This window comes from Erpetoichthys calabaricus, chromosome 9 (genome assembly GCF_900747795.2).
Source record: "Erpetoichthys calabaricus chromosome 9, fErpCal1.3, whole genome shotgun sequence".
In the NCBI taxonomy this organism is placed as follows: domain Eukaryota; kingdom Metazoa; phylum Chordata; class Cladistia; order Polypteriformes; family Polypteridae; genus Erpetoichthys; species Erpetoichthys calabaricus.
Window position 1 is genome coordinate 66610921 of NC_041402.2, and position 14891 is coordinate 66625811.

Here is a 14891-nt window from a genome sequence, read left to right on the forward strand (position 1 = left end):
TATCTGGAATTGTATTGTTGATATCTGAAAATGATTATCAGGTATCTTGTAATAAATTCTGTCTTTCTAAAGATATTTTAAAATGAATTTATGATATCTTGAAATAAAACCAAAATATCTTGAAAGACATTTTTAGTCATCCGAAATGGATCAGAAACACATTTTAAGGTATTCCATACCCTAGCATTTTCTAAGTCTGCTAATTCCTGAACAGGGTCATAAGGAGCTGGAGCCCATCCTAGCAAGCACAGGTTACAAGGCAGGAACAAAGTCTGGGATGGATGCCAGTCCATCACAGGAAAAATACATACACACACACACACACGCATGTACCACACACACTAGGCCAATCTAACCTAACCTGTATGTCTTTGGACTGTGAGAGGAAACCGAAGCCCCCAGAGGAAACCCATTGAGACACAGGGAGAACATGCAGACTGCATGCAGGAAAGACTTGGGATGCAGTGAGGACCTAGTCTATCGACAGCAATGGCAGCAGCGCTGCCACCACACCACTGTACCGCTCACAGTTTAAGATATAATGAAATAAATTTGTAAGATCCAAAAATGTTCTTTTAGATATCTGAAATAAATCTTCAAAAAATGTTGATTACATTCCCAGATATCTTAAAATAACATCCAGACCATTTTATGATATCTGAAATGCATCTTAAGACATCTCACGTACATTTGGAGGTAAGTTACATTTCATAATTTTCAGATATACGAAAATGCCGACAGATTTTTTTTAAGGAATCACAAAATATATTTGAAAAACCGTCACAGGAGATTATTTCAAGATATCTTAAATTTCATTTCAGATATCGTAACATGAATTGACTATTATTTTAAGTAAGCTTGAACTCTATTTGAGATAACTCAAAATGTCTTTAACATATCTTGACATAGACATTTTTTTCAGATATCTGTAATTTATTTAAAGAAGACTTAAATGCATTTTCAGATATTTTAAATGCATTTTGAGGAATTTGGCTTGCCATATAAGCCTAGTTTATAACCAGGAGTCTATCCTGACCTTTCGTAAAGCTGAAAAAATAAACTCAAAATGTGGTGTGAGAAAACAAAGCTAACATTTGAAACCAGAAACACACCAGTGCATTTTAATTCTATGAAAATCACAATCTGGAATGTTTGGGACACATTGGTGGTGTCATATGTTGTGCATACTTCCATAGCCTTCACATAACAAGAGGGGTAATCTCATAAAGGAAATAAGATGATGGCAAAACTATGTAAAAATATAACTATAATAACTATACAGTTATATATACTGAATAGTTAATAATGAAGTGCATATAACAAAACCTTAGAACAGAAAAAAACAGAATATGTGCAGGAAACGTCAGCAAATTTTTCAGAAAACAACTAAACTAAAAGGGCGGAGTGGTGGCTCTGAGGCTAAGGATCTGTGCTGGTATCAGAAGGTTGCCAGTTCGAATCCCCGTCACTGCCAAAAGAGATCCTACTCTGCTGGGCCCTTGAGCAAGGCCCTTAACCTGCAATTGCTCCAGGGGCGCTGCACAATGTCTGACCCCAAGGGGTATGTGAAAACTAACAAATTCCTAATACAAGAAATTGTATAAGGCGAAATAAAGAAAAAAAATCATAACAAAGAGGATAGCATAACCTGACTAGATGTTTATTTGCATTTTGCCCTAAAAGTTGCAGGAATAGTAAATACATTTATATGCTGATATAAAAATAGATATGGATTCATGGGGCTCACCACATCTATTGCAGATTATCTAGATGAGGTGGGAGCGAAGGCAGGGCTTGGGTGACATCACACGCCCAACTGTTGTTTGAGGTCTTCCTGGCTGAGAGCAGAAGTAGGACACGGTTAAGTTTATAGTGCAACTCTTAAATCCATCCCTTATGTCACCTTCATTTTGTATTGTGTAAATGTTAAGCTAATCTCATGTGTGTGACCTATATATACTGTACAGTCATATGAAAAAGTTTGGGAACCCCTCTCAGCCTGCATAACAATTTACTCTACTTTCAATAAAAAAGATAACAGTGGTATGTCTTTCATTTCCTAGGAACATCTGAGTACTGGGGTGTTTTCTGAACAAAGATTTTTAGTGAAGCAGTATTTATCCATCCATCCATTTTCCAACCCGCTGAATCCAAACACAGGGTCACGGGGGTCTGCTGGAGCCAATCCCAGCCAACACAGGGCACAAGGCAGGGAACCAATCCCGGGCAGGGTGCCAACCCACCGCAGGACACACAAACACACCCACACACGACGCACACACTAGGGCCAATTTAGAATCACCAATCCACCTAACCTGCATGTCTTTGGACTGTGGGAGGAAACCGGAGCGCCCAGAGGAAACCCACGCAGACACGGGGAGAACATGCAAACTCCAAGCAGGGTGGACCCGGGAAGTATTTAGTTGTATGAAATTAAATCAAATGTGAAAAACTGGCTGTGCAAAAATTTGGGTCTCCTTGTAATTTTGCTGATTTGAATGCATGTAACTACTGTACTCAATACTGATTACTTGCAGCACCAAACTGGTTGGATTAGCTCGTTAAGCTTTGAACTTCATAGACAGGTGTGTCCAATCATGAGAAAAGGTATTTAAGGTGGTCAATTGCAAGTTGTGCTTCACTTTGACTCTCCTCTGAAGAGTGACAGCATGGGATCCTCAAAGCAACTCTCAAAAGATCTGAAAACAAAGATTGTTCAGTCTCGTGGTTTTGGGGAAGGCTACAAAAAGCTATCTGAGAGGTTTAAACTGTCAGTTTCAACTGTAAGGAATGTAATCAGAAAATGGAAGGCCACAGGCACAGTTGCTGTTAAACCCAGGTCTGGCAGGACAAGAAAAATACAGGAGCGGCATATGCGCAGGATTGTGAGAATGGTTACAGACAACCCACAGATCACCTCCAAAGACCTGCAAGAACATCTTGCTGCAGATGGTGTATCTGTATATCGTTCTACAATTCAGCGCAATTTGCACAAAGAACATCTGTATGGCAGGGTGATGAGAAAGAAGCCCTTTCTGCACTCACGCCACAAACAGAGTCTCTTGTTGTATGCAAATGCTCATTTAGACAAGCCAGATTCATTTTGGAATGAAGTGCTTTGGACTGATGAGACAAAAATTCAGTTATTTGGTCATAACAAAAAGCACTTTGCATGGACGAAGAACACCACATTCCAAGAAAACACCTGCTACCTACTGTCAAATTTGGTGAGGGTTCCATCATGCTGTGGAGCTGTGTGGCTAGTTCAAGGACTGGGGCCCTTGTTAAAGTCGAGGTTCAGATGAATTCAACCCAATATCAACAAATTCTTCAGGATAATGTTCAAGCATCAGTCACAAAGTTGAAGTTACGCAGAAGTTGGATATTCCAACAAGACAATGACCCAAAACACAGTTCGAAATCTACAAAGGCATTCATGCAGAGGGAGAAGTACAATGTTCTGGAATGGCCGTCACAGTCCCCTGACTTGAATATCATCGAAAATCTATGGGTAAATTTGAAGCAGGCTGTCCATGCTCGGCAGCCATCAAATTTAACTGAACTGGAGAGATTTTGTATGGAAGAATGGTCAAAAATACCTCCAGCCAGAATCCAGACACTCATCAAAGGCTATAGGAGGCGTCTAGAGGCTTTTATATTTGCAAAAGGAGGCTCAACTAAGTATTGATGTAATATCTCTGTTGGGGTGACCAAATTTATGCACCTGTCTAATTTTGTTATGATGCATATTGCATATTTTCTGTTAATCTAATAAACGTAATGTCACTGCTGAAATACTACTGTTTCCATAAGGCATTTCTTATATTAAAAGGAAGTTGCTACTTTGAAAGCTCAGCCAATGATAAACAAGAATCCAAAGAATTAAGAGGGGTTCCCAAACTTTTTCATATGACTGTATATTTTGACAAAGATAGAGGGCGTAACAGCCACTCAACCCAACACAGACAGACGCAGGAGGCACACTGATAAAACACAAATGTTTTATTTTCTTTTTCTTCACCTGTAGGCAATGTCTTCACCGTTTCCCACAGGCACAACTCAGTCCCAATATGCACAATGATTACACACAATACTTTCTCTCTCTCTTCTCTCTTCTCTTTTTTCCTTCACTCATCCCGGCAAGCTCTGGCTCACCGAGTAATGTCTGCTGGCCCCTTATATAAGTTACCCGGAAGTGCTCGTTGCCCCACTTTCGGCTGCACTTCAGGGTGTGGCAGAAGAACCACCCACACAGGCTCAGGAATGGCTGCAGTGCACCCTGGCAGCACCACTGGATCCCAAGAGGGCTGTATTCAACTCCATCTCCCATGAAGCCCTGCGGGAGTCCGAGGCACCGCTGCAACCCATGGAGGCTGCCATCCAACGTTTCGAGGGAGGTAATGTTCTCCCTACACTTGCTCCCCAAGCACCCCGGCCATATATATATATATTTATTTGTGGTATCCTCAGGATGATGTTTTGTAAATACCTCAGAAGCAAAGGATTAACTGTGTTTTTTAACTATAGGTTTTATCTTGGCGCTTACCCATAAAGTCCATTGTAGGAATTTGCTTTGGGGATTGTTTATATATGTGAACTTTGTCTTTAATTGCAACCAATGACTTCAGTAAGTCATTCTAAGTGATCACCAGATTCAGGCAACATGACTCTAATTTTGCATTTTTTTCCATTACCCTGTGATGTCAGTCCTCATTGATTAATTTAAAGTTTAGCCACACAGTCCAACAACAAAGGGCATAATATTTTGAGGTAACATATTGCATTAGAGCAATCTAGGCCTGCTGTAGCAAAGGAAAAAAAGCATTTTTAGTCTGACAATTAAATTTTTTATTTTCTATTACATTGTTGAAAGTTTTCTGTATTTTCCATTGTTTTTCTCTTTGATTTGATATGCTGTTCAGAAATTTGAAAATTAATGCAGAAAAAAACATTTTTTTTTATTTATATCTCAAAAATTCAAATTTAAAAAGTGCTAGATACTACACTGTTCGTTGTAATGTTTTATTTTTCATGTTCTCTCCTTTTATCGTTAATAATTTAAAACTCAAATGTACCACAAATAAACAACTGAGTTATTGCTAAAGACTGAGAATTATTGTTAAATTCAGAATTTACTCCTAATGTTTCACTGTAAATATCTATGCAAATTACGTATATTTATTTATCTATTCTTCAATGGAAAGTGTTTGATGTACTTTCTGCGTAGTGTGCACAGAACTCTAAAGTGTGAACCGAACAGCTCAGAATCATTTTATTTTTAATAGCTGCCTAATGTTTAATGTTACCCACACACCACAAAAAGTGTTTTCTTTTATTCAAAGTGATTCTATAGCCTGGAAAATAAATGAATCTGATTACCAATGTAGTGTAGAAAATCATTAGACCAGGAGCCTGGAACAGCACAAATTGCAAATAAACAAGGAACATTAAAACCGTTTTAAATGAGATTCCAACTTCAAATATAAAAAGTAAAATGTACCAAATCTTTATGTCGAAAGTAATTATTGTAAAGGAGAGAAAGAACAAAATTATTGATCAGCTCAACATGCACTGACTATGATGTTTACGCAAAAAGTCATAGAAAATAAGTATTTATACTATTGTTTAGAGCTTTATAAATATGATACTGCTTTAAACGAGTTCACTTGACATTTATCACTTTGAAAAATATTCTGTTTTAGTAATATTAGGCGATATTGTAGAATAATACAGCTGAATATTTCTAAATCTTTAGATAAATGATAGTGTATTCCATGTAATGAATAAAGCCCACTTAATGTTTTATTCAGCTTTTTCGAAGGTTCAATGAGTAAAACGTACTATAATAAAATAATACATACAAATTCACCTTCAGAGTGTTTCATATGTGTTACAGAAGTAGCTAGACAATATAATGCCTTAAATTGCATTTTAATTGGTTTTGATGATTTTTAATAGTGGATGTATAATTTGACTCTATATTGCTTTTCACCAATGTATCCCTCCTTTACTAAATTAGACTAAATTAGATCACAGTCTTAATTACAGGTTTGAACATTATGAGTCGTCAACTTTTTTTCTTTTACCGTGTGCATTAGGCAGACAATTTAAAACGAGACTTTGCCACTTCTATAACAAAATGTGGGCATGCTTGAAATAGCTCGATTTACATGGAGAATGAATTAAAGCAAATAAATCAATTAATGATGTTCTAGAGTACAGGGAGAAACTGGTGAGAAGTGGAAAAACAAGGTGAGGGTAATCAAAAAGAAGTATGAAAAGATTTGAAAAATCTAAAGTATAATACAACATCTTAGAAATACTTGCTCTTCTTTGTGTTAGAAATTATAATACTGTACAAGTGAAAATTTCAGATTTGGAGGACACAATCAATGTTTAAGATGTATATCTTTGTGATCTGTACACATTTACTTTTCAGGATAATTCCTTTCAGTTCAGTGTTGCTGACGTGGGCTTTGGATCGCATGATCCTCCATTAGAAAATGAAGGGACATGGAGGATCATTTTCATTAGAAAATGAAGGGACAAATGAATGGATGGATGAATTAATGCAACACACAGTAAATGCTTATTTATGTGCACCATTGTTTCATGATTTATCTCAGTTTAAATATTGAAAAGAGATGTACAAAGCAATAATACTTAAATCATATGAAACCTTCCAAATCATATGACTAGCCCACATTTATGTTCTCCAAAACAATGCTGGATTAAAGATGTTAGTTTTGCTGTCACAGAAAATGAATGGAAAGCCACTTCTTAAGTAATCCATTCCAGTTTTACTTTTGCAATGCAGTAGCACAATTTAAAATAATACACCATATACCTGCTTGCTGTCTAAAATGAACTCAGGAGGACAGCCCACCTTGCAAGAGGGGCCACCAAATACCAGCCTCTGTTGGACAAAGGTTTGTGTTTTGGAATTTAGAAAAACCTCAACTGTTTCAGATGGAGTTTAAAAACTATTCCAATGTAATATTCATGGAATATAGTTGTATTAAAGTGAGTATACATATTTACAGATATACTGTATGCATGTGCGGAACTGGTCACCATTCTACCATGTTCACCTTGGGTCTGCATGGGCTTTCATTGGCTGCAGAGGCTTTCATCTCCTTAAAAAAATGTGCAGGTTCTGAGTGCTTTTCAAATTTAATCCAACTTTGTCCAAGTGATTGATATTAGCCATGGTTGGCTGAGAAAAAGATTGATTATTATAAAATCACAGCTACACAGATAAGCTGAATGTTTTCCTCTATCAGATGCAATAGTGATGAGAAAAATGTTATTTCAGAAATATGACATGTACAAGTTGTAATTATTAATTATTATTTTTTTTAACCAAGTAGGAATGTGACGTAGACCAGCAGCATAAAAAACAGTACTGAAATTGTAGGACTACCAAAACTAAATTATAAATCTTTGGAGAAATCCTGTAAGGTGTGTTAACTTTTATACAGTAGCTGCTTTACAAAACAAAAACTGACTGCATTGAGAAAAACAAGGTTTATAAGACAGGGTTTATTTGTTTTCTGTACATTTAACCAGAAATAAATAATATATAAATACAAATAATGAAAAATATTTTACATAATGAAACAAAAAATTGTAAAACAAAAACGCTAACACTGCAATACAGTGTAAATTCAGTTTTATTGAATTTAATTCATTTATGTTATCCGCACTTCCATTTAGCAAATGTATAGCCTGAAAAAAGAAATGCAACATAAAAACTAAGCAGAGATATGAAAACAGAAATATTATATATGATGATTTTCACCAAAGGCAATTGCTTTTATTACATTTACTGTTTTACAGCGGTAATGTTTTCAAATTAATACAGAGGCAGAAACAAGCAAGCGTCTCAAGCACATTGGTCATTGCTGGACAACCAAATTTTGGTAGCAATCAGTCTTTTAATTTGATTAATCTATCAATGTAAGCAGACTTCACTGCTAATTACCTTTTCTCTTTCCAAATTACTGAATTTAAGATAACCTTCAATGTGCATTTCACTTTTCTAAGGGATATTTAAAGAGAACTGCATTTTTATTCAGAGTTTTTCCATCACAAAACTGTTTTAATGTATATTAGTTTTGAGCTACACATTTATAGCATTTAAAATAAAAATACAAAATTCTTAACATTTAAGCTTTTAAAGACATGTAAATAACAATACATTAAATTTCACATGAATGAATTATTATTGTCATCTGCGTCTTTTTAATTAAGGAAAGAGCTTTTACATCCATCTAAACTTTCAAACAAGTGATCAACTTAAAACTCAAAATGCCGAACACTATATCACTGTCTGAATTGATCAAAGTCAGCTTTGGAAGAATTCTGGTGGCCACAGCTTTTAATTAGGAGTTAATTCATTCTTTCAGTGCATGTTATTGGTCTTCACAAGTCCTGGCTGCTGAAACTTGAACAGTTAAAACTGGTTTATGTACACGTTTTGTGCGTTGCTTTCACTATATGTAATTGCATTGCATTCGTTGGGTGTTTCTACAAATGAAGCTTCTATGTTGTTTGCAGTGTTTATAGTCAGCAGTTGTTCCTTAAGATAGATAGATAGATAGATAGATAGATAGATAGATAGATAGATAGATAGATAGATAGATAGATAGATAGATAGATAGATAGATAGATAGATAGATAGATAGATAGATAGATAGATAGATAGATAGATAGATAGATAGATAGATAGATAGATACTTTATTAATCCCAAGGGGAAATTCACATACTCCATTAGTACAAATTCTTAGACATGCTCTGAACTTAGGCAATGGTGTGTGCTCACTCATCACAAACCGGTTACTGTCTTTAAATCTAACTTGGCAAAATTAAGTCAATCACTGTGTCTCATTAAAAAGTGTACTACCAACAATACTTACGACAAAGTAAATTACCATGCACAGACATCTCTTTATAATTTAATTTATGAGTTACCTTGCAAGTGTTATGCATTGAATTTTTTATAGACAGACATGTGGAACCATAATACAGTATTGCCTTACAGTATGTGTAATTTACAGACAGACGGGCCTGTTTCTGTTTTAAGAATATAGCACTACCTGTATGACTATTTTGCTTTATCAGACCTGCCACATTCGAAGCATCAGATGGCTCTAGGAAATTGAAAGCATACAGATGGATTTCCTGAAACAGTGGGAATTGACTGACCACAACAATTAGAATGTAGAAGCTGTAGGAAAAAATGCACAATATATGGGATGTTACACAGCAACAGTATTATGAATTCATTTATTCATATATTACTAAAGGTTTTTATTTAAAAAAAAGGACGCCGCTGGTATAGAAATGAAAGAAAAAAAATCAGCCAGTCAGTAAAAGCAAACATTTTGAAAGAAATCTCTTATCATGCCTTAGGACAGAAGAAAGAATGTGCTCTGGTTAATATAAAGTCATACAGTTTGTAAGGAATGCATATGGTCTGGTCAGATTTGGCCATGCATTGCAAAAATGCTGTTTGGTTTATTTTGCTTTTAAAATGATGAGCAGTATGTTGTATTAGAGCAAAATTGAGCCGTTTATTAAAATGTGATATTGTTCAGTACTCATCCGCTTTCTGCTTCCCTACAAAGAAAGGTCACGCACATAATGGTATTTATGATAGGTACAATATTTTCTTTCATTATAAATATTACAAAAAAGAAAAGACTACACAAAGTACTTCATTTTCCTTTAAGAAAGAGAGAAAGGATAGACAGCAATCACTTTGCTAGGAACAGTCCCTCTGTACCTTACCTTTCTACACCATTTCATGCTCTTCCTGTACTTCTCTGCACTCACTTTACAAAACATTTCAGAATACATTTGTTTTGAGGTATTTGAAATTATGGAAATAATCATACAACCTTAGTTTGAAATATTAAATCACTTTTAATCCCTTAGCCTTCCCCACTACTGTCATCTCATGGCTTAGTACTTCTGGTTCTTAATAGTTGGGCTCTCTGCTAGATATTCATCTGAACTCTAATGTTAGTCAGGTCAGAACTTAAGAAGGTCATTCCATCTGACTTATTGTTTAGTCATAATATCTCATATACTATATCTCAAGACAGTGACAGTGACTTCGGTTTACTCCAGTAACCTGCACAGTCCCCATATTTCAAAGGACCATAGTGATTTTGAACAGGGCTTTCGCGGCATGCATGTGACCCTGAAAAATCTTTGGGCGATACGTGACATATAAATCAAAATCCTTAAGGAATGTTTTCAATACATTATTGTATCCATGCATTGAAGAATTCAGGCTGTCTTGAAGAAAGAAAGAAGTAGAAAGGAATAAAGTCAACTTTATCTACCTACCACAGTACGTGTTCTGCATAGACTCAGCGTTGGAATTGTGTGTTTCTTTTTTGCAAAAAATGCATTGAGATTTGAAATTTCAGCAAAGTGGAATGTGAATTCAAAAACATAACGTGAACTATGTTTTGTTTTTTCTTATGTAATTATCATTACCAGCAGCTACAAAACATAGATATTACCCTATATGTGAATTTCCCCTTGGGGATTAATAATCTATCTATCTATCTATCTATCTATCTATCTATCTATCTATCTATCTATCTATCTATCTATCTATCTATCTATCTATCTATCTATCTATCTATCTATCTATCTATCTATCTATCTATCTAAATACTCACTCCTGTCATGAAGTTAGAATTATTATTAACTAGCAAAATACCCGCGCTTCGCAGCGAAGAAGTAGTGTGTTAAAGAGGTTATGTAAACATATATATACATATACATATATACATATATATACATATCTACATATACACATATCTACATATTGTGATGAACGACCGGCTACAGACTCCGGTCGCCACCCACAGGCCGCCAGGAGGAGCCCTCCGGACAGCATGATGGTGCCCCGAGTTCCAGCAGGGCCTCATGGACTTTGTAGTTTTTATACACAGCCCTGCTGGATACCTTGGGGGCCACCGGGAGTCGCTGTAAGGGGGCTCATGGGCTCTTATGTGCCCTATAACCCGGCAGTGCGTCATCATCACAACGTGCTCCCGGGCTGAAGAAAGGACTGTTTACCCTGATCCGGAAGGAAAAGGAACTGTGGGTTTGGCCAGGAACCACTTCCGGGTCAGGGGATATAAAAGGACTGTGGGAAGCCCAGTACACTGAGCTGAGCTGGGAGGTAGGGTGGCAAAGTGTCTGGGCGAGGAGGATTGGTTTGTAGTGAGAAAATAGTTATTGTTTATGAGTGTGGAGTGGAGGGTGCTTGGTGCACGTGACAACGAAATAAAGAGTTGTTATACTTTTACCTGGTGTTCAGAGTGGTACCTGAGGGTTCAAGAGGTGGACAAAGCCTCTATCTGTCACAATATACATATATATACATCCATCCATCCATCCATTTTCCAACCCGCTGAATCCGAACATAGGGTCACGGGGGTCTGCTGGAGCCAATCCCAGCCAACACAGGGCACAAGGCAGGTAACCAATCCTGAGCAGGGTGCCAACCCACCGCAGGACACACACAAACACACCCACACACCAAGCACACACTAGGGCCAATTTAGAATCACCAATCTACCTAACCTGCATGTCTTTGGACTGTGGGAGGAAACCGGAGCGCCCGGAGGAAACCCACGCAGACACGGGGAGAACATGCAAACTCCACGCAGGGAGGAACCGGGAAGTGAACCCGGGTCTCCTAACTGCGAGGCAGCAGCGCTACCACTGCGCCACCGTGCCGCCCATATATATACATATATACATATATATATATATATACATATACACATCCACATATATATACACATATCAACATATATATATATACACATACATATACACACATACATAAACACACACATATACATCCTTCCATCCATCCATCCTCTTCATATATACATATACACATACATACATAGTGCGTTGTAACACGGGCTGTGATTGTTACATGGGAGGGAGACGACAAATCACAGCTTCCCGCTTTCTAATCGGGCCTGTGATTGGTGCTTTGACTGATGCCTAGATCCCACAGTATGTCCCCTTAGGAGAGGCGTTAGGCAAGTGTAATTGAATAGCGGTGCTGCAAGTTTAGCTTTACACCTGTTTTTAAGGCTTATTGACTGAAAGGGGCTTTCATGAAAAAACTTAGGGCTTTGCTACAGGATACACCCTCCACAAGTTAAGGAAGTAAAAATAAAGGTATATATTTCTGTTTTATTTAAACCTTTTAAGTTTATATGCGGGCGGCATGGTGGCGCAGTGAAAGGTGCCAGTTAGGAGACCCGGGTTCGCTTCCCTGCGTGGAGTTTGAATGTTCTCCCCGTGTCTGTCTGGGTTTCCTCCGGGTACTCCGGTTTCCTCCCACAGTCCAAAGACATGCAGGTTAGGTGCATTGGCGATTCTAAATTGTCCCTGGTGTGTGGGTGTGTGTGGGTGTGTGCGCCCTGTGGTGGGCTGGCACCTTGCCCTGGGTTTGTTTCCTGCCTTGTGCCCTGTGTTGGCAGGGATTGGCTCCTGTATTTAGGATATAGCGGGTTGGATAATGGATGGATGGACATTTGTATGCATAGTCCCATTTGCCCGTTTTCGTTTTTTTTCTTTCTTCAGTAATATTTCAGCAAACCCGGAGCTTGTCAGTTCAAATCCTGGTACTGACACCACTGTGTGACCCTGACAAAGTCACTTCACCTGCCTGTGCTGCAAAAAACAAAAGTAATGTAACAAATTGTACCTCAGATGTTGCAAGTTGCTGGAATAAAGGCATAAGTCAAATAGATAAATATGTATTATACACATAGGAACTATTCATTTATTTTCAGTTAAGTCATCTGCAGCAAACCTTTATAAATGAGGGTTTCTCCTTTTTAGATAGTGCAAACTGTTTCTTCTTCATTGAGGTTTTCTCTTGGAGAACTTTTTTCATTTCATTGAAAATTAAAGCAGCAGCTGCCAAAATATGTAGCTTTCTTATTAATTTTTCAACATTGTGTAAAATAACTTTATAAAGTAACATAAAAGGTTTAAATACTGGTTATCCTTTTACACTAAAATATTACTAAAGAGATACAAAAAAAGTAAAATGCATATGTTGTTTTTCTTTAAGGAGATTAAATATTACTGAAGAAAGAAAAAAAAAAACTAAAGCAGCCAAATGGGGCTATGCATACGAACTTAAAAGGTTTAAATAAAACAGAAATATATACCTTTATTTTTACTTCCTTAACTTGTGGAGGGTGTATCCTGTAGCAAAGCCCTAACTTTTTTCGTGAAAGCCCGTTTCAGTCAATAAATCTTAAAAACAGGTGTAAAGATACTGACAATAAGCTACGCAAACCCACCAAGACATGGAATCGTTTAAATCAAGTATCATTACATCTTCCTTTCTTAAAGAGAAGTAAGGCAGTACTTATAAGCTTAGTAATGTTATACATTTCAAATGCTACTTTGATAAACTTTATCACCTCAAACAACTGAACATTTCAGGCATACATCCAGCATTCAAACTATGTATAAAAAGCACAACTGTTAAAGGAATTCAGCATTTCTTAATTGAAAATGTTCCTTTAATCCGCAACATGTCTCAATGAGTCTTTCTGGTGGTTTTACTTGACGTTTTGATCTTCTGGTTAATTGTGTTTGCAGTTGAGATGTTCTTTCCTGATTTATACTTGTTTTCTTGTTAATATTTGTTTCGCTGGTGTTAGTGTTCTGATTAGAGGTTATTGGTCCTTTGATGTCTCGACGGTTTCTTCTTAGAACTGCTCCTATTACGCAATTCCGTCACATACTGGTCTATTGTTTTGCCGCTTTTCTGGAAACATGTAAAAAACTTGTGCCGCTCGAACGTCACATTGCGCTTTGGGTTGCAATACGCTTCGAATTTTTCAACTATTTTGTTCAATTTCATATTGTCTCCATCTTCTTCAAACTGAAAATTGTTATACACCTCTAGCGCCTCTTCGCCAATTACATGTAGAAGCATAGACGCTTTCATTTTTTCACTTTTCCTATCTGCTTCAATCGCAGCAAGATACAACTCGAATCTCTGTTTAAATCTTTTCCAGTTTTCAGCTACATTTCCCTTTAACTGGAGATTTGGTGGGGGCTGTAATCCTTCCATATTTTTTTTTCTCTTTTGCTAGAACGTCTTAGCGCTTTCTGACCACGTTTTCGGGTTACTCACAGACACGAGACTCGTTCAAAAGCTGAACCTCTTCTTCACATTCCTCTTCCAATCCGCCACTTCTGACACCATGTAGTGATCTTGTTAGGTTCGTAGTTTAATCAATACACAGGATTGAAAGATATAATAACTTTTTAATAGACATTTACTGTACATATTACTACTCGTTCTTTAGTTCACACCCATTCTCCTACTTGCATCCGCATTCACAGGCATTACTAATCATTCTGTAAGTATCCCTTAATAGACCTTATTAATCAACTATCATTGCAAAATCCAACGTGGTTTGTGCCCTTTAGAATGAAAACAGTTACTTTTTTAATAAAAGGCAAGCTTTTAGGCCTGAGAAATCACCCCGTAAATGCACACATTTAATTGCACATGTGTTAATATGTATGCTTACACAGTATTAAACCCACCAAGACATGGAATCGTTTAAATCAAGGCGCTACACTACCTTCTTCCCCAAGGCGTTTCACGTGATTACGTAGGAGGCGTGATGACGCGATACGCGACTCCGACCCCGTCCATTACAGTATATGGACAAAAAAGAGGTTCCAGTTATGACCGTTACGCTTTGAATTTCGAAATGAAACCTGTCTAACTTTTGTAAGTAAGCTGTAAGGAATGAGCCTGCCAAATTTCAGCCTTCCACCTACACGGGAAGTTGAAGAATTAGTG